This window comes from Triticum urartu, chromosome 2, assembly GCF_003073215.2.
Source record: "Triticum urartu cultivar G1812 chromosome 2, Tu2.1, whole genome shotgun sequence".
NCBI classification, from domain to species: Eukaryota; Viridiplantae; Streptophyta; class Magnoliopsida; order Poales; family Poaceae; genus Triticum; species Triticum urartu.
Genome location: NC_053023.1, coordinates 649291118 through 649310193, shown reverse-complemented (window position 1 = coordinate 649310193; position 19076 = coordinate 649291118).

Genomic DNA, 19076 nt, shown 5'->3' with positions numbered 1-19076 from the left:
CAAATTTCAGCACGTATAAAAATTTGTTCTCCGTGCATCTGGAAATTATTCATCATGTATTTTCAAAAAGTTGTTTTGAAATGTTCATATTTTTAGTTTATTTTATATTTTCTCTTTTTATTTTTATGTTTTCAATGTAAAAACAAATATAATGTTTTTATATTTCTCCAACACTTTTAAATTTATATAATTATCTTTTGGGAATACGTGAATGCTTTTTATGAAAAATAAATTTAGAACACGCGAACACTTTTTGATTGCATGTACATTTGTTAGACATGTGAAAACTTTTTTCACTACATGAACATTTTTCAAATACATGATGAATATGTTTTTACATCACAATTTCTTTTTACTGAACCTATGAACATATTTGAATCCACGTTATTACTTTTGTAATTACACATGAGCAATTTCGTAATACACATAAACATATTTTAAATACAGGATGAACATTTTTAAGTACACATTTTCCATACGTGTGAACATTTAACTGCATATGAACGGAAATGTAGTTTTATGGGAACATTTTTATTGAGTCATGCAAGCATTTTATTTATGTATGTGAATACTTTTTTATGCGGCATGGGAGATAGTCATTATTTTATTTATGCACAGAAAAAGTTTTGTGTCACCAGAATAATTTTCTCGCACCCGCAAAAAAAGAAGAATAATTTTCTCGGACATATGAACATTTATTTTTTATATAGGTTAAGATTTTTCATATGATTTACCCTAAAAAATCCATATAATTTTGGTTCAGCTGAAAACGATATTTTATGTTAATTACGTCTTGTTTTTTGACTCTAGCTGTGGAGATTGTGATTTTATATGATTTTATTTTTAACCGAAGGCCACATATACATACACACCTTTTATCATAGGGCGAAGCTAGGCGTCGCGACTGACCCATCGGTCGCGTAACAGCCATCCGAATGGAGCGACCACAGGCGCACTATTGGTCCTCTCCTACCCGCAAAGGGTCAACCTGTGCACCCCCGCCCCAAGCTCGCCACACTACCCCACACAAAGCTCGCCATGCTCCCCCGGCACACCCCGCACTGAACTTTGCCATGCTCTCCACGCCCCCACCCGATGACCTCGTTGCTTGCCGAGCTGCGCCCCTCGCCCCGCAACCAGTGCAAGGCAGCGTCGCTCACGCATCGACGTTCCACTTCTCCAGTTGCAGCATTTGGATTCAAGAGCAGCTCCGTCATTGTGGTAGAACGTTTCACCGGTGGTTGCAACAAAAGACCCTTACCTGCTCGCCGCGAGTGATGTCGTTGTCCCCGCTCGACTAGCCACTTGGAGCACGCCAATTGCGGGTTTGCTGGTTCCAACAAACATGGATGCCGTTTCCAGTATTCGTTGCCACAACCGCCGTCAAAATAATGTCGGTGCTTGCGTAAGGAGTCCGTCGGGGGTCGTGGTGAATGGACAATTCAAAAAGACAGTCAAAATTTATGCAATCCGAACAATGATATTTTTTGATATTTTTACATCAAAGGGATGGAATTTAACAAAGTTTGACTAAACTAATTATTGCAAACTAAACTTAACGAGGTACCAGAAAATGACCTCGTAGGCTTGACCTCCAAGGACGTCGACACCTTCGTCGTTGCCGCCGCCATCGTTGTCGTCCTTAAAGCTGCGATAGGCCACCAAGGGGTCACAACAACCCTGTTTGGCCGTCTCTGCGCGCTCACGATGCAATTGCTTGGTTGTTGCCTCCGCCTGACATGTCGCGTTCGCACGACGGCGATGGCCGGCTGCAAACACACTCTTGCCCTTGACACTTGGTGCGGCGAGGGCATGAGCGACGTGCTTAGACTCCGCCGATCCTGCTTTCAGGAGCTGGTTGCCGATCTGTCGCCGACGAATGGCGGACTTCTGTGCAGTGGTCCTGAACTGATCCTCGGCCTAGGCGGAGTACATGGGAAGAACGACGAAGGCGGACGGGGTCTCAACGTGGAGTCGAGGAGCTAAAACCCTAACACAAAGGGAAGTTTTTTGTGGCACAAGTATATTTTTGTTCTTCCACCGTGTGTAAAGTATAGATACTCCCTTTGTAAACTAATATAAAAGCATTTAGATCACTATTTTAGTATTCTAAACGCTCTTATATTAGTTTACGGAGATAATAATAAAAATCTACAATACCAAATAAATACAACTTGAAATATTTTATGATGTATCTAAATATATTTGATTTGATATTGTGAAATTTGGTTAAATTTTAGAAAATACAACTTAGGACAAATCTTTCATGTGAAAGTAGAAAGACGAGAAGAGTACAACGACACGACTCGCGATATGACATCTGAAAACTGAGCTGTGAACATTCTCGTCGACCTCCAATCACTTGGCCTGGCCCAAATCATTGTAGCACAAGCAGTCAAGCAGCCCACATTTCTCTCTAAAAAAAAAGCTTATGCCCCCATCTCCGCCACGTCACCGATCCGCACCACCAGCCTCCCACCGCATCCCACCCGCTGATCGCAATCCAACGGCCCAACTCCAACATCCCACGGATCGACCCAGCAGAGAGCAGAGACCTCCCGCCTCCAACTCCCGAAAATTTCGGGGCTTCCCTCGCAACCCCACCCCATATAAAGCCGTCACCTCCGATTCCCCAATCCATCCCAAGCTTCAACATCCACACGAGTCCTTCTTCTCTCAAACAAAAACAAATCCAGCGACGATGTCCGGGCGCGGCAAGGGCGGCAAGGGGCTGGGAAAGGGCGGCGCCAAGCGGCACCGGAAGGTCCTCCGCGACAACATCCAGGGCATCACCAAGCCGGCGATCCGGAGGCTGGCCAGGAGGGGCGGCGTGAAGCGCATCTCCGGCCTCATCTACGAGGAGACCCGCGGCGTCCTCAAGATCTTCCTCGAGAACGTCATACGCGACGCCGTCACCTACACCGAGCACGCCCGCCGCAAGACCGTCACCGCCATGGACGTCGTCTATGCCCTCAAGCGCCAGGGCCGCACCCTCTACGGCTTCGGAGGCTAGATTCGTCTAGTGGTGCCAGTAGTGGGGCAACTTCCTCGTTTGCTCTGTGTCATGTGTTGTGTGGTAGATGGGATTTACTGCTTTGGCGTGCGTCGTTGTGCTCTGTCTTGGGTTCAGTAGGCTGTGTAATACCCAAAGTATGTTGTGTTCAATGAAATCAGTTCAATTCTAAATCATGACGAAATGCTTCACTGTTGAATTTGTGTTTTGCTTTTCTAAGACTGGCTGATTTGATTTCTCTGTTTAGATTGTATGGCTGCACTGAATATGTCTTCTATTTGTTCAAGTATTTGAATCTCGTCGCTTCTCATTTTAGATCGTATAGCTGTACGGGATCGCCCTTTCATTTGCAAATGTATTTGGCACTCCTTGCAATCTGTACAAGAGATGCTATCCTTCCTCAGGTAAGCTCATCGTCCATCTTTTGGTTTGGCTTCACTGCGGAATCAACTGTCAACTTTTCTGTTGTTTTCAGTGGTATGGATACTAAAAGGTAGAGTTGGCATTCTGTTTCTGAACGCTACATCAATCCTTTGGAGCAACTATCAGAGTTGATATGGTACATACAAAATTAACAACTGCCTCTAATACTGACTATCTGAGGCTCTGCGTTAAACAATTTGTCTTCATCCTAATAATTGTATAGTAGAGATTATATTCTTTTCCTAAAAAAAAATCTTGTTTCTCACTGGGATTTATAGTGCAACCAGCTCATAGGTTGCTTCTCTTTTCTTTTTGAGAAATTGTAAGGTGCCATCTGGAGCAGGGATTGTTTGTGTTTTGCCAAATTTGCTTGTGACGAAACATCGCTAGTCTACTCAACATGGTCAAGGCAAGTGTAGGGTCTTGCGGGTCGCGGCACCTAGCTGGTAGGAGTGTTGAGTCCTAACTGCCAGCACCAAACTTTGTTTCTATCAAATGCACAAAGATACGACACTTTTGAGGTTTTTTCAAATAATTCCTTTTACTGCCAAATCTCCGATCTTTTGGTACATCGTTGAAATTGGTCGTTGTAGTGCCGTCACTTTGAGGTGAGTTTAGACAACACCGGCTTGCGCCATCTAAGGTGTGCCATATATGGCCCGAGCTGCGGCCCATCGAGAGCGTTCTAGACATGGTTCTTTAAATCTTCATTGATTAAGCTAAAAAGCTCAATCACTAATGTGACATCGTCAACGTTGTCAATAGGACCATTGAGGGCATGGCCAACGCGTTGCCCCGCCCATGTACTAGCTCGGTCAATTGATGTGTTGGCATAAAAGCCATAGCCTCAAGACCAAAGGTGGATCTTGCAGAGGCTGCATCCTTAGCAGAAAAAGTGTGATATGGCCTATTTGATCTGCAACAATAGGAAAAACAAATGATTCTTTTCAAGAGGTATGAGTGAATGTGAAAATTCATATGGAATGTAGCACAAAGGAATCCTTACGAAAGATTCTTATAGGATTCAATCCTATGAATCAAACAAACAACATAGGAACATTTCCCAAGCATTCTAATCTTCCAGAATTCCTATGAAAATCTTTTGAATCAAAGGAGCCCTGAAATGGAGAACAAGGCAAGAGAGAAAGGTTGAACGTGTCTGACAACATGGGAAAGAGAAAATGAGTAAGAAGATGACATCATAGGGAGTAGCTCTCCTTGGGTGACTGTGGTACAAACCAATACATTCATTCAATTTTATCTATGTGAACAACTTGAGACCAGACCATTCAGCTGCGTCCATAACTCATGCCCTAAGAAGGAGCTCTTTCATAGAGAGCGAATTGATGCCACTTTTATGTATGACACGGACGCCATTGTGGCTTTCTTCCCCGATTTAATAAACTCAACATTGTGGATCGTAATGATGCAGAGGCTAGAGGTTGTGTTTATTCCAAAATAATAACAAGGAAACATGTCAATGACAACCAACAATCTGAGGTACTTTTGCTCTCTCGACCGTTTACCACATTAAGATAGCTTTATTTTTCTCTCATGAAAATCTTGCTAACAACCATTGGCAGAGCGTCAGCGGGACCAGCGGGGGCTTCGTTCCCTCTTCCAAGAGAAATATTGCAAAGATGAGCTCCTGTTAAGCTTAATCTCCCTGCTAATCTCCTAGCCTCTCTAGTCTCTCTAGCTTTTTTGGCCCCTCCTTGAATTTCATTCAGGCTCTGCTAACAACCAAGGAGCTAAAACGAGTTAATATATTGGAATCTGCCAAAGTTTAGCCAGAGAGCAAAACAGGGTGCACACTTTGCTGCCATCTCCCTCATTTATTTGTTCTCAACAGATGACATTGGCCGCGAGCCTAGACACACTCCCTCCTATCCATATTAACTGTCGCTGATTTAGTGCAAAGGCACTAAATCAGTGATAATTAATGTGGATACGAGGGAATATTAAGCATCTCTATAACACACCTAGTTCTATTCTTTTTAGGACTTCGAACATTTTTCACCCCCCACGAAACCTTAGGAGCTACGGCGGTGACATCGATCTACCTCCTCCTCGGCGAGATATTAGACCCTCTCTCCCTCAAACTGCTACTTCGACGATAGGAGGGGACAAGGACCCCTTTTCGACTAGTGGTGGTAGGGTTAGGTTTTTGTCCCAACTTCGGCGGTGACACGCCGGGGTCGTCGATGACATGAAACGCGTCATTTTTGTTTTGTCCTCATTTCAATGGTGCTTCCTCGTATCATTGGTAGAAACATGGAGGATGGTATGTCTCCATGTCGGATTGTCCGGGTTGAGTTTCTGCTTTGTAGATTTGTCCAATTTCAGCAACAAAATCGGGTCCTTGTTTCTATGCACCTTTTGCATAGCGTTCTTGACATGCTGGAAATTGTCCTGGATCGATTGTTTTTTTACGAAGGCCCTTTGCGAGCAGGGGACAACAACTTACAAATAATCTTTGCGATAGAATGCATAAGACTGATTGGTCGAAAATCTTTCACTCTTGTAGCATCAACATACTTGGGCAGAAGGATAATGTGTGTAGAATTCAACATGCCCCACCTATTCCCACACAAAGGGAATAAGTTCTCGAAGGTACATATAGGATCCTCTTTGATGAAACTCCAACAATGCTTGAAAAAGTCAACTGTGTATCCATCCGGGGCCCGTGTTTTGTTGGAGGGAAGATCAAAATCTACAATCTTGATTTATTCCTTTGTGAAAGGCACATCCAGAGAACATAGACAACAACAACATTTGGCCCGAAACGTGAGCAACGACGACAGTCACGACATTGCTTGATCTGGTATCATTTTTTGGGTAAGGGATTATTTAGCATTGACCTTTTAAGTTTTTGGTTTTGTCGAAGTTTCCTCCTTGTTTCCTTCTTTGTAATGATTTGTTATTGCCCCATATCATGGTCTGCCCTTTCTTTATTATTTTCATAGTTGTTTTATAAGAGTTGATTTTGAGTATTTATGAGAATGAAAAGGCGAATCATTGTTGTGCTTACTGTAGTTAATATGGAATTAGGAAAGAATATGAACTATTTGTTATATCATACATTTGTTATGCTCAGGAGTGTATATATAAATTCTTGATGTTGCAAATACAATTGGCATAGTGTTGAGAATACGAATAACATATTGTGAAAACTACAAAAATAAACAAATCATAATTGTTTCTATTGTATGTGTGCATATAAGAGGTAATCTCATCATTGTTACGTAAGATGTGAGATGGATCAAATCTATTCCATTCTATCTCTCCAAGTAAATACTACTACCATGTAAGATCATCTCCAACCGGATTCCCCGCTCCCCCCATAAACATCTGGGCGGACAACCTGAACACCACTTGGACCAAAAACAACCACCCAATAGGACCCCCAAACGGAGCTCATATGTTCGGGCTGTCTGGCACCCCTAAACCTATCCCATATGTAGGTGCGGATTTGGGGCCGATCCGGTGCACCAGACACGCGCGCCACATCAGATCCAGCAGGCCAGACCCACTTCAAATACCTCTTAATTGTCCCCAACACTCGCTCGACTCCGTCTCCATGTAGCTGTGCAACTGTTCCCAACCCATAGTGTCACCACCGTTGCCTCCCGTCCTTCTAGGATGTCCTTTGTCATCCCAGATGTGGTCGCCGCCCGTACTACGCCCTGGTATTTCCTAGTCCGCCAAACATACACCTCTCCCGCCATGTGTTCGATGAAATGTCAGAGCGGGGTTTTAGCTTATTTTGATCATTTTTACGCAAGCAATGGATTCGTCGAATGAAGAGTTTGATTACAATGAGCTCGATGAATTCATGTTCAAGGAGCTCACTGATTCGTTGGATTCGGATGTCGATGATGACGAAGATGGTGACATGATGATGATGATGAGTATTCAGGAAGAAATGCAGAAGAAAGAGGAGCATATTCTCAACTTCAAGGGTTCGATAAAATGTGGGACATTATGCTTTCCTATGCATGAATGCATGACTGCTTTGAGGATGCTTCCATATGGTACAACCGGAGATGTCGTTGATGAGATTGTCCGGATGGGAAAGAGCACATGCATTGACGCAAAGTGACATTCACCTATGATGCGGTGAAGGTGTTTGGATCAGAGTTCCTAAGAGAACTGATGACCCACAAGTATAGGAGATCAATCGTAGTTCTTTCAATAAGTAAGAGTGTCAAACACAACAGGAGCAGAAGAAATGACAAGTGGTTTTCAACATGTAGTAATAATTTTTCCTTATCAATTACCACTTTCCAAGAGCGCTTCACTCCCCGACAACGGCGCCAAAAAAGAGTCTTGATGACCCACAAGTATAGGGGATCAATCGTAGTCCTTTCGATAAATAAGAATGTTGAACCCAACGAGGAGCAGAAGGAAATTACAAGTGATTTTCAGCAAGGTAATCTCTGCAAGCATTGAAATTGTCGGTAACGAGTAGTTTGATAGCAAGCTAATTTGTAACAAGCAAGTAACGTTAATGGTAAATAAAGTGCAGCAAGGTAGCCCAATCCTTTTGTGAAAAAGGACATGCCAAAATGGTCTCTTATAATAAGCAAATCATTCTTGAGAGTACACCAAAATTTTATCTAGTCACTTTCATCATGTTAGTTTGTTTCCTGTTCGCTACTTTAATAATTTGATATGTGGGTGGAGCGGTGCTTGGGTGCTGTTTTTAGTTGAACAAACCTCCCACTTATGATTAACCTGTAACGCCCAATATGCGACTATACTCCATATGTGTCGAGGCACGACTTGGGGCATAAGCGCATATTGGTATGGTCGCAAGAGTGGTTGTATCTTTGCTCATCTCATGCACTGGATAGATAGAATACGAGCTTTGGCTTACAATCGCCACAATGTCACACAATATCATCAAGGGACGAAATCAAACGAATAAAAGACAACCACCCAAGCTATTGAAGGAAATATGCCCTAGAGGCAATAATAAAGTTATTATTTATTTCCTTATATCATGATAAATGTTTATTATTCATGCTAGAATTGTATTAACCGGAAACATAATACTTGTGTGAATACATAGACAAACAGAGTGTCACCAGTATGCCTCTACTTGACTAGCTCGTTGATCAAAGATGGTTATGTTTCCTAGCCACATCATTAGGAGAATGATGTGATTGACTTGACCCATTCCGTTAGCTTAGCACTTGATCGTTTAGTATGTTGCTATTGCTTTCTTCATGACTTATACATGTTCCTATGACTATGAGATTTATGCAACTCCCATTTACCGGAGGAACACTTTATGTGCTACCAAACGTCACAACATAACTGGATGATTATAAAGGTGCTCTACAGGTGTCTTCGAAGGTAATTGTTGGGTTGGCGTATTTCGAGATTAGGATTTGTCACTCCGATTGTCGGAGAGGTAGCCCACTCGGTAATGCACATCACTTAAGCCTTGCAAGCATTGCAACTAATGAGTTAGTTGCGGGATGATGTATTACGGAATGAGTAAAGAGACTTGCCGGTAACGAGATTGAACTAGGTATTGAGATACTGACGATCGAATCTCGGGCAAGTAACATACCGATGACAAAGGGAACAACGTATGTTGTTATGCGGTCTGACCGATAAAGATCTTCGTAGAATATGTGGGAGCCAATATGAGCATCAAGGTTCCGCTATTGGTTATTGACCGGAGACGTGTCTCAGTCATGTCTACATAGTTCTCGAACCCGTAGGGTCCGCACGCTTAAAGTTTCGATGACAATTATATTATGAGTTCATGATTTTTGATGTACCGACGGTTATTTGGAGTCCCGGATGTGATCACGGACATGACGAGGAGTCTTGAAATGGTCGAGACATGAAGATTGATATATTGGAAGCCTATATTTGGATATCGGAAGTGTTCCGGGTGAAATCGGGATTTTACCGGAGTACCGAGGGGTTACCGGAACCCCCCGGGGGCTTAATGGGCCATAGTGGGCCTTTGTGGAGAAGAGGAGAGGCGGCCAGGGCAGGGCCGCGCGCCCCTCCCCCCTAGTCTGAATAGGACAAGGAGAGGGGGGCGGCGCCCCCCTTTCCTTCCTCTCTCCCTCCTCTTTCCCCCTCCACTCCTAATCCAACAAGGAAAAGGGAGGGAGTCCTACTCCCGGTGGGAGTAGGACTCCTCCTGGCGCGCCCCTCCTGGCCGGCCACATCTCCCCCTTGCTCCTTTATATACGGGGGCAGGGGCACCCTAGAGACACAACAATTGATCGTTTGATCTTTTTAGCCGTGTGCGGTGCCCCCCTCCACCATAGTCCACCTCGATAATACTATAGCGGTGCTTAGGCGAAGCCCTGTGTCGGTAGAACATCATCATCGTCACCACACCGTCATGCTGACGAAACTCTCCCTCAACACTTGGCTGGATCGGAGTTCGAGGGACGTCATCGGGCTGAACGTGTGCTGAACTCGGAGGTGCCGTGCGTTCGGTACTTGATCGGTTGGATCGTGAAGACGTACGACTACATCAACCGCGTTGTGCTAACGCTTTTGCTTTCGGTCTACGTGGGTACGTGGACAAAATTCTTCCCTCTCGTTGCTATGCACCACCATGATCTTGCGTGTGCGTAGGAATTTTTTTGAAATTACTACGTTCCCCAACAGTGGTATCAGGGCCAGGTTTTATGCATAGATGTCATATGCACGAGTAGAACACAAGTGAGTTGTGGGTGATATAAGTCATACTGCTTACCAGCATGTCATACTTTGGTTCGGCGGTATTGTTTGATGAAGCGGCCCGGACCGACATTACGCGTACGCTTACGCGAGACTGGTTCTACCGACGTGCTTTGCACATAGGTGGCTGGCGGGTGTTAGTTTCTCCAACTTTAGTTGAACCGAGTGTGGCTACACCCGGTCCTTGCAAAGGTTAAAACAACACCAACTTGACAAACTATCGTTGTGGTTTTGATGCGTAGGTAAGAACGGTTCTTGCTAAGCCCAGTAGTAGCCACGTAAAACTTGCAACAACAAAGTAGAGGACGTCTAACTTGTTTTTGCAGGGCATGTTGTGATGTGATATGGTCAAGACATGATGCTAAATTTTATTGTATGAGATGATCATGTTTTGTAACCGAGTTATCGCCAACTATCAGGAGCAATATGGTTGTCGCTTTATTGTATGCAATGCAATCACCCTGTAATTGCTTTACTTTATCACTAAGCGGTAGCGATAGTCGTAGAAGCAATAGTCGGCGAGACGACAACGATGCTATGATGGAGATCAAGGTGTCGCGCCGGTGATGATGGTGATCATGACGGTGCTTCGGAGATGGAGATCACAAGCACAAGATGATGATGACCATATCATATCACTTATATTGATTGCATGTGATGTTTATCTTTTATGCATATTATTTTGCTTTGATTGATGGTAGCATTATAAGATGATCTCTCACTAAATTTCAAGATAAAAGTGTTCTCCCTGAGTATGCACCGTTGCCAAAGTTCGTCGTGCCCAGACACCACGTGATGATCGGGTGTGATAACCTCTACATCCATCTACAACGGGTGCAAGCCAGTTTTGCACACGCAGAATACTCAGGTTAAACTTGACGAGCCTAGCATATGCAAATATGGCCTCGAAACACTGAGACCGAAAGGTCGAGCGTGAATCATATAGTAGATATGATCAACATAGTGATGTTTACCATTGAAAACTACTCCATTTCACGTGATGATCGGTTATGGTTTAGTTGATTTGGATCACGTGATCACTTAGATGATTAGAGGGATGTCTATCTAAGTGGGAGTTCTTAAGTAATATGATTAATTGAACTTAAATTTATCATGAACTTAGTACCTGATAGTATCTTGCTTTTCTATGTTGATTGTAGATAGATGGCCCGTGCTGTTGTTCCATTGAATTTTAATGCGTTCCTTGAGAAAGCAAAGTTGAAAGATGATGGTAGCAATTACACGGACTGGGTCCGTAACTTGAGGATTATCCTCATTGCTGCACAGAAGAGTTACGTCCTGGAAGCACCGCTAGGTGTGATAACCCACAAGTATAGGGGATCGCAATAGCTTTCGAGGGTAGAGTATTCTACCCAAATTTATTGATTCGACACAAGGGGAGCCAAAGAATATTCTCAAGTATTAGCAGCTGAGTTGTCAATTCAACCACACCTGGAAACTTAGTATCTGCAGCGAAGTGTTTAGTAGCAAAGTAATATGATAGTGGTGGTAGCGGCAACAAAAGTAAAGACAGCAAAAATAATGTTTTTGGTATTTTGTAGTGATTGTAACAGTAGCAGCGGGAAAGTAAATAAGCGTAAACCAGTATATGGAAAACTCGTAGGCACCGGATCAGTGATGGATAATTATGCCGGATGCGGTTCATCATGTAACAGTCATAACATAGGGTGACACAGAACTAGCTCCAATTCATCAATGTAATGTAGGCATGTATTCCGTATATAGTCATACGTGCTTATGGAAAAGAACTTGCATGACATATTTTGTCCTACCCTCCCGTGGCAGCGGGGTCCTATTGGAAACTAAGGGATATTTAGGCCTCCTTTTAATAGAGAACGGGAACAAAGCATTAGCACATAGTGAATACATGAACTCCTCAAACTATGGTCATCACCGGGAGTGGTCCCGATTATTGTCACTTCGGGGTTGCCGGATCATAACACATAGTAGGTGACTATAGACTTGCAAGATAGGATCAAGAACTCACATATATTCATGAAAACATAATAGGTTCAGATCTGAAATCATAGCACTCGGGCCCTAGTGACAAGCATTAAGCATAACAAAGTCATAGCAACATCAATCTCAGAACATAATGGATACTAGGGATCAAACCCTAACAAAACTAACTCGATTACATGATAAATCTCATCCAACCCATCACCGTCCAGCAAGCCTACGATGGAATTACTCACGCACGACGGTGAGCATCATGAAATTGGCGATGGAGGATGGTTGATGATGACGACGGTGATGAATCCCCCTCTCTGGAGCCCCGAACGGACTCCAGATCAGCCCTCCCGAGAGGTTTTAGGGCTTGGCGGCGGCTCCGTATCGTAAAACGCGATGATTTCTTCTCTCTTATTTTTTTCTCTCCGAAAGCAAATATATAGAGTTGGAGTTGGCGTCGGAGGGCATCCAGGGGGCCCATGAGGTAGGGGGGCGCGCCCTAGGGGGGGCGCCCCCACCCTTGTGAGAAGGGTGTGCCTGGTGAGGATTTTTTTTATTTTTTCTAAGATGTTCCGTGGAGTTTCAGGCCATTCCGATAATATTTGTTTTCTGCACATAAAACAACACCATGGCAATTCTGTTGAAAACAGCGTCAGTTCGGGTTAGTTCCATTCAAATCATACAAGTTAGAGTCCAAAACAAGGGCAAAAGTGTTTGGAAAAGTAGATACGACGGAGACGTATCAACTCCCCCAAGCTTAAACCCTTGCTTGTCCTCAAGCAATTCTGTTGACAAACTGAAAGAAAGAAAGAAAAACTTTTACAAACTCTTTTTGGTCTTGTTGTTGTAACTATGTCAAGCCAGCATTCAAGTTTTCAGCATAGATCATAACTAACCACATTTGCAATAATTCTCAGGTCTCATGATTACTCATATCAATAACACAATCAACTAGCAAGTCATAATAATAAATCTCGGACAACAACACTTTCTCAAAACAATCATAATATGATATAGCAAGATGGTATCTCGCTAGCCCTTTCTGAGACCGCAAAACATAAATGCAGAGCACCTTTAAAGATCAAGGACTGACTAGACATTGTAATTCATGGTAAAAGAGATCCAATCATAGTCATACCCAATATAAATTAACAGTGATGAATGCAAATGACAGCTGTGCTCTCCAGCTAGTGCTTTTTAATAAGAGGGTGATGACTCAGCATAAAAGTAAATAGATAGGCCCTTCGCAGAGGGAAGCAGGGATTTGTAGAGGTGCCAGAGCTCGGTTTTGAAATAGAGATAAATTGTATTTTGAGCGGTATACTTTCATTGTCAACGTAACAACTAAGAGATGGCGATATCTTCCATGCTAAACACATTATAGGCGGTTCCCAAACAGAATGGTAAAGTTTATACTCCCCCTCCACCAACAAACATCAATCCATGGCTTGCTCGAAACAACGAGTGCCTCCAACATACATCAGGTCCCAGGGGGAGTTTTTTTGCAATTAATTTTGATTTAGTTTGCATAAAGCATGGGACTGGGCATCCCGGCGACCAGCCATTTTCTCGTGAGTGAGGAGCGGAGTCCACTCCTCTTGAGAATAACCCGCCTAACACGGAAGATAAGGACAGCCTTGGTTGGTACATGAGCTGTTCGAGCGTATAAAACAGAATGTTTATTTGAAGGTTTAGAGTTTGGCACATACAAATTTACTTGGAACGGCAGATAGATACCGCTATAGGAAGGTATGGTGGACTCATCTGGAATAACTTTGGGGTTTAAGGGATTGGATGCACAAGCAGTATTCCCGCTTAGTACAGGTGAAGGCTAGCAAAAGACTGGGAAGCGACCAACTAGAGAGCGACAATATCCATGTACATGCATTAAAATTAATAAACATTGGATGCAAGCATGAGTAGGATATGATCCACCATGAACATAAATATCGTGAAGGCTATGTTGATTTTGTTTCAACTACATGCGTGAACATGTGCCAAGTCAAGTCACTTAAATCATTCAAAGGAGGATACCACCCCATGATACCACATCATAATCATCTCAATGGCATGTTGGAACACAAGGTAAACCATTATAACTCATAGCTAATCAAGCATGGCACAAGCAACTATGATCTCTAATTGTCATTCCAAACATGTTTATTCATAGTAAGCCGAATCAAGAATGAGGGACTCATCATATTTACAAAAACAAAAGAGGTCGAGTTCATATCAGCTTTTCTCATCTCAGTCAGTCCATCATATATCATCATAATTGCCTTTCACTTGCACGGCCGAACTGTGTGAATAATAATAAGAGTGCACGTGCATTGGACTAAGCTGGAATCTACGAGCATTTAATAAACAGGAGAAGACAAGGCAATATGGGCTCTGGGTTAAATCAACAATAATGCATATAAGAGCCACTTCAACAATTTAATTATGGTCTTCTCCTACTGACCCCCAAAGAAAATAAAAGAAATAAAACTATTTACACGGGGAAGCTCCCAACAAGCAAAAGAAGAACGGGAAATATTTTTGGGTTTTCTTTTTAATTATTACTACTAAAGCAGAAAAATAAACTACTACTATTTTTTTTGTTTTTCTTAAGGTTTATCAAACACACAAGAAGAAAGCAGGAAAAAGAAAATAAACTAGCATGGATATTATAGTGAAAGAGTATGAGCACCGACATCTAGCAATGAGTGTGTGTGAACATTAATGTAATGTTGGTGAGAAATACGTACTCCCCCAAGCTTAGGCTTTTGGCCTAATTTGGTCTATGGCCACGGCTGGCCTGGCGGATATCCATATAATAGTTGTTGGGGTCGTACTATGATGAGGAGGAATAGTTGGGATCATACTATGATGAAGAAGAAGACTCTGACTGCCACTGGCTGACAGTCATCTCTGGATCCCAAGAATAAACAGATTGTCGTGGAGGCTCATCTTGTGGTTCCTGTTCCGGGGCTGGTGCAGGATTCTTGTAAGCTTGGATGGAAGCCCACGTAACGAGGTAGGGTCCTACAAAATTAAACAAAGAAGGAGCAGGCAGGATAATAGTCTCAGGATGATGTTTGTTAAAGAACAATTGATACTTAAGCTCTCCTGCCCTATTCTTAACAATAAAATCATGTGCCACCATACTTTTATGATCTAGATAAACACGGGGCAGCACCTTTTCTTCCTTCTCAGCATGCCTAATAGGTATGTTAAAATGTGCAGCTAGGCGTGTGGCATAGACGCCTCCAAAGATGGGACCCTTAGTACGGTTCATACTTAACCGTCTAGCAATAATACCGCCCATACTAAAAGTGTTATCACTGTATAAACCGTGGTGCAGAATAATTATATCAGGGATACTAAGGTTTCCACTGTTTCCACGTCCAATTAAAAAACGACTAGCAAATAATGCAAAGTAACGTAAAACAGGAAAATGTATGCTAGTGATTCGTGCATCGGAAACCTTTCTAGTTTCTTCTACAGTGATAGTATCAATAAACACAGCCACATCATCATGATGTGGTTCTTCTGTCTTGCCCTCAAAAGGGATTAAACAAATCCGACAGAAATCATAAAGTGACATCTCCTTATGCTCATCATATAAATGAAAGTCCACCATAGGTGGTGAGTTCCTAGAATGAAAATGAAAGTTTTGCACAAAAGTATTTGTGAGTAAGAGATACTGATCACATTGGTCGTGGAGGAAAGCGGTGAGGCCTGCATTGTGAGCCAATTCATGAAAATCTTCATAGATACCGGCTACTCTCAAGAAATCTTCAGAAGGCCATTCACATGCCCGAATCTCCGCGGTGCGCGACCAATTATACTTAGGCTTCGGTGCCTTTTCCTTCGAGCTTTGGCTCGACGAGCCCCTCAAAAATCTCCTCATTATTTTTCTGAAACAATCTGAAAATTTTAGTAACTTCAAACAAAAATGGACCAATTTCAATAATATTGACAGGAACTACTCCTACAAGTGCCTAGAGCCTAAATCAAGCATTAGAACTACTTGGAACCATATAAATTTAACATGCAAGCTCAAGAACATGGTCACCTATGCAGCACAAATTTGCAAAGGATAAAGCACTAGAACAAAAACTAATTGGACCAATGGAGGAGTCACATACCAAGGAACAATCTCCCCAAGCAGTTTTGCGAGAGGTGCTTTGAGCAAGGAGATCGAAAATCACAGCAAAAGTGGCTGGAACTCATGCTTGAGTTGGTTTTTCGGGTTTGTGTGAGACAGAGGAAGAAGATGGGTGCTGGGATAAGTGGAGGAGGGCCACCGTGGGCCCACGAGGCAGGGGGCGCGCCCTAGGGGGGGGGGGCGCCCACCACCCTCATGGCCAGGTGGCAGCTCCTCCCGCGGTAATTTTTTCACAGTAAATGCTCAAATATTCCCGAAAAAATCATATTAAATTGGCATGGCATTTTGAGGACTTTTATTTTTGGGATATTTTTATATTGCACGGATAAGCCAGGAAATAGATTGAAAATACTATTTTTACTTGATGTAATATAAATAACAGAAAGTAAAAGTGGGGTACAGAAGTTTGTGCTTCTAGTTTCATCCATCTCATGCTCATCAAAAAGAATCCACTAACAAGGTTGATCAAGTCTTGTTAACAAACTCATTCCGATAATCATGAAACCGGAGAAATTTCGAATAACACTAAGTTACCTCAACGGGGATATGCACATCCCCAATAATAAGTATATCATATTTCTTCTTGACAGTTGGTAGAGGAAATTCAAAACCTCCAAATATAATCGATGGAATTTTTCCAATAGAGTTGATACTATGAACTTGAGGTTGTTTCCTCGGAAAGTGTACCGTATGCTCATTACCATTAACATGAAAAGTGACATTGCCTTTGTTGCAACCAATAACAGCCCCTGCAGTATTAAGAAAAGGTCTTCCAAGAATAATAGACATACTATCATCCTCGGGAATATCAAGTATAACAAAGTCCGTTAAAATAGTAACGTTTGCAACCACAACAGGCACATCCTCACAGATATCGACAGGTATAGCAGTTGATTTATCAGCCATTTGCAAAGATATTTCAGTAGGTGTCAACTTATTCAAGTGAAGTCTACGATATAAAGAGAGAGGCATAACACTAACATCGGCTCCAAGATCACATAAAGCAGTTTTAATATAATTCTTTCTGATGGAGCAAGGTATAGTAGGTACTCCGGGGTCTCCAAGTTTCTTTGGTATTCCACCCTTAAAAGTATAATTAGCAATCATGGTGTAAATTTCAGCTTCCGGTATCTTTCTTTTATTAGTAATGATATCCTTCATATATTTAGCATAAGGATTTGTTTTGAGCACATCAGTTAATCTCATACGCAAAAAGATAGGCCTAATCATTTCAGCAAAGCGCTCAAAATCCTCATCATCCTTTTTCTTGGATGGTTTCGGAGGAAAAGGCATGGGTTTCTGAACCCAAGGTTCCCTCTCTTTACCATGTTTCCTAGCAACAAAGTCTCTTTTATCATAACGTTGATTCTTTGATTGTGGGTTATCAAGATCAACAGCAGGTTCAATTTCTACATCATTATCATTACTAGGTTGAGCATCATCATGAACATCATTATTAATATTTTCATTAGGTTCATGTTCGTTACCAGATTGTGTTTCAGCATCAGACATAGAAATATCATTTGGATTATCAGGTGGTTCAGCAATAGGTTCACTAGAAGTTTGCACAGTTCTATCATTTTTCTTCTTCTTCTTTTTAGAAGAACTAGGAACATCAATATTATTTCTTTGAGAATCTTGCTCCATTTTCTTAGGGTGGCCTTCAGGATACAAAGGTTCTTGAGTCATTCTACCAGTTCTAGTAGCCACTCTAATAGCATAATCATTTTTCTTACTATTCATTTCATCAAGCACTTCTTTTTGAGCCTTAAGTACTTGTTCTACTTGAGTGGTAACCATAGAAGCACGGGAGCCTTAAGTGCAGAGCTAGATGGCAGTTCCTTACCTCCCCTCATAGTTGAGGGATAGATCTTGGTTTTTGGATCTCTCAAGTTCTTCATAGTGTCCAGCAGATATAAATCCCAAGTGACTCAAAGAATAGAGCTATGCTCCCCGGCAACGGCGCCAGAAATTGGTCTTGATAACCCACAAGTATAGGGGATCGCAACAGCTTTCGAGGGTAGAGTATTCAACCCAAATTTATTGATTCGACACAAGGGGAGCCAAAGAATATTCTCAAGTATTAGCAGCTGAGTTGTCAATTCAACCACACCTGGAAACTTAGTATCTGCAGCAAAGTGTTTAGTAGCAAAGTAATATGATAGTGGTGGTAGCAGCAACAAAAGTAAAGACAGCAAAAGTAATGTTTTTGGTATTTTGTAGTGATTGTAACAGTAGCAGTGAGAAAGTAAATAAGCGTAAACCAGTATATGGAAAACTCGTAGGCACCGGATCAGTGATGGATAATTATGCGGATGCGGTTCATCATGTAACAGTCATAACATAGGGTGACACAGAACTAGCTCCAATTCATCAATGTAATGTAGGCATGTATTCCGTATATAGTCATACGTGCTTATGGAAAAGAACTTGCATGACATCTTTTGTCCTACCCTCCCATGGAAGCGGGGTCCTATTGGAAACTAAGGGATATTAAGGCCTCCTTTTAATAGAGAACCGGAACAAAGCATTAGCACGTAGTGAATACATGAACTCCTCAAACTATGGTCATCACCGGGAGTGGTCCCAATTATTGTCACTTCGGGGTTGCCGGATCATAACACATAGTAGGTGACTATAGACTTGCAAGATAGGATCAAGAACTCACATATATTCATGAAAACATAATAGGTTCAGATCCGAAATCATGGCACTCGGGCCCTAGTGACAAGCATTAAGCATAGCAAAGTCATAGCAACATCAATCTCAGAACATAATGGATACTACGGATCAAACCCT